Source organism: Rhinopithecus bieti, unplaced genomic scaffold, assembly GCF_001698545.2.
Source record: "Rhinopithecus bieti isolate Rb0 unplaced genomic scaffold, ASM169854v2 scaffold_40368, whole genome shotgun sequence".
NCBI classification, from domain to species: domain Eukaryota; kingdom Metazoa; phylum Chordata; class Mammalia; order Primates; family Cercopithecidae; genus Rhinopithecus; species Rhinopithecus bieti.
The window spans coordinates 69,917-72,769 of record NW_016817546.1 but is presented as its reverse complement, the minus strand read 5'-3'; positions in this window follow the sequence as shown (position 1 = coordinate 72,769).

The window sequence follows — 2,853 nt, the reverse complement described above, 5'->3', positions numbered from 1 at the left end:
TTTTTTGAGGTGGAGTCTCGCTTTGTCACCCAGGCTGGAGTTCAGTGGCGCAATCTCGGCTCACTGCAGCCTCTGCCTCCCAGGTTCAAGCAATTCTTCTAACTCAGCCTCCTAAGTAGCTGGGACCACAGGTGCCTGCCATCACGCCCAGATAATTTTGTATATTTAGTAGAGAAGGGGTTTCACCATGTTGGCCAGGCTGGTCTGAAACTCCTGACCTCAAGGGATCCGCCCACCTCAGCCTCCCAAAGTTCTGGAATTACAGGCGTGAGCCGCCGTGCCCGGCCAAAATTCACCATTTTAAAGTGACCAGTTTGCCAGGCATGGTGCCTCATACCTGCAGTTCCAGCATGTTGGGAGGCCAAGGCAGGAGGTGACTTGTGCCCAGGAATTCAAGACTAGCCTGTGCAACATAGTGAGACCCCACCTCTAAAAAAAAAAAAAAATTTTTTTAATTAGCTGGGCATGATGGCATGCACCTGTAGTCCCAGCTACTCGGGAGCCCAAGGCAGGAGGATTGCTTGAGCCTAGGACCTAGGTTGAGGCTGCATTGAGCTGTGATCACACCACTGCACTCCAGCTTGGGCAACAGAGTGAGATCCTGTCTCAAATAAATAAATAAATGAAATTAAAGTGAACAGTTTGGTGGCATTTAGTACAATCACAGTGTCATGCAACCTATTTCCAAAACATTTTTATCCCCCCAAAAGGAAACTCCCTACCCATGAAGCAGTCACTCCTCCTCCTCACGTCCCATCACTCCCGTCACCCACTAGTCAGCATTCTGACTCTATGATTTATGCATTCTGGATATTTCATACCAGTGGAGTCAGACATCTGCACAGCTCCCTTCTCTCCTTGTCCTGACCTCCCTTCAGTCCCCATGACTGCCTCACCCCCTGCTTTCATGGGCAGGCACATGGCCCAAGGTGTACAAATCAGAGTCATCATGATCAGTTTCTGAGGGAAGTTTGTGACTCAATCCCAGCCTGTGAGTACACTCTCAGGACATCTGCTGAATCTGCAGGACAGGAGGCTGGAGTCGCTGGCAGTCACCTTTGCTGCCATGCAGTGCACACCCACTTGAGAATGAGACCCACAAGGAGGAAAACAGAGACAAAGAGGAGGCCCATCCCTGTCAATATCACCTGAGCTCCTGGATCCAGCTCTACCTGAAGGCAGAACTAGCCTTAGAGGTTGTTTACTTTTGAAAACCATTAATACCTTCTGTACTTAAGTTAGTTGGAACTAGTCTGTAATTTGCAACTAAAAGAGACCTGATTAATATTTGTGGCAAGCGGGACTCCACTTTCACTCCTCTGCCTTGGCACCTTCCCATTCCTTGTGGAATAAAATGCAGCCTCCCTCTTAAGGGGTCCTCCCTCCCCTTTGAGGCTTTGTACCCCTGCCTCTCAGTTAACACACCAGCCCCACAATTTTTCTCACACACACACATGCATGACACACCCACACACATGCACACATATGCACCCACAGACACACACACATACACAAATACGCACCCACACACGTATACACATGCATGCACACACATGCACATACATGTATACACACATATACACACATGCTACACACACATATGCACACACATGCACCCACAGACACACACGTATACACACATATACACACCCGCATATACACATGCATACACACATGCTACACACACATATGCACACGCATGCACCCAGACACACGCATATACACATGCATTTACACACAAGCATACCCACATGCTACACACACACATATGCGCCCACAGGCATACACATGTATACACATGCACATACACACATTCATACACACACGCTACACACACACATATGCACCTACAGACATACACACATATATACACATGCATATACACACATGCATACCTGCACACAACACTTCCTCCTGCCATAGCGTCCTTGCTCTTGTCTCCTCTGCCCGGACACTCTCATCGCCCCCTCCCAGCCCCTAAACGCTTACTCATCCTTTCACACTCGATTCAGGTGTGACCCCATCCAAAAACGCTTCCCTGACTCAGTACCCTCCTCTCCTCCATCTGGAAGGCGGCCTCCCGGGTCCCCCACAACCCCACGTGTGGTTCCTCGCAGCACTGACCCTCACGTTCCTGTCAGTTATCTGTCTGTGTCTCCCGTCCGCCCCCAGTACAGCCACACTGGGATTTTTCAGAGCAAGGTATGTATCTGGCCATGGCTGCCCAGTACCATGCTTGGGCCATATTAAGACCTCAGTTCACCTTTGTCGAATGAATGAATGAACACAATGCCTTGGAACACTGTTTTAAAAGAGAGGTTATTGGCCANTCGATTCAGGTGTGACCCCATCCAAAACGCTTCCCTGACTCAGTACCCTCCTCTCCTCCATCTGGAAGGCGGCCTCCCGGGTCCCCACAACCCCACGTGTGGTTCCTCGCAGCACTGACCCTCACGTTCCTGTCAGTTATCTGTCTGTGTCTCCCGTCCGCCCCAGTACAGCCACACTGGGATTTTCAGAGCAAGGTATGTATCTGGCCATGGCTGCCCAGTACCATGCTTGGGCCATATTAAGACCTCAGTTCACCTTTGTCGAATGAATGAATGAACACAATGCCTTGGAACACTGTTTTAAAAGAGAGGTTATTGGCCAGGCGCGGTGGCTTACGCTATAATCCCAGCACTTTGGGAGGCCGAAGTGGGTGGATCACCTGAGGTCAGGAATTCAAGACCAGCCTGACCAACATGGTGAAACCCCATCTCTACCAAAAATACAAAAAATTAGCCAGACATGGTGGCATGCACCCGTAATCCCAGCTACTCAAGAGGTTGAGGCAGGAGAATCGCTTGAACA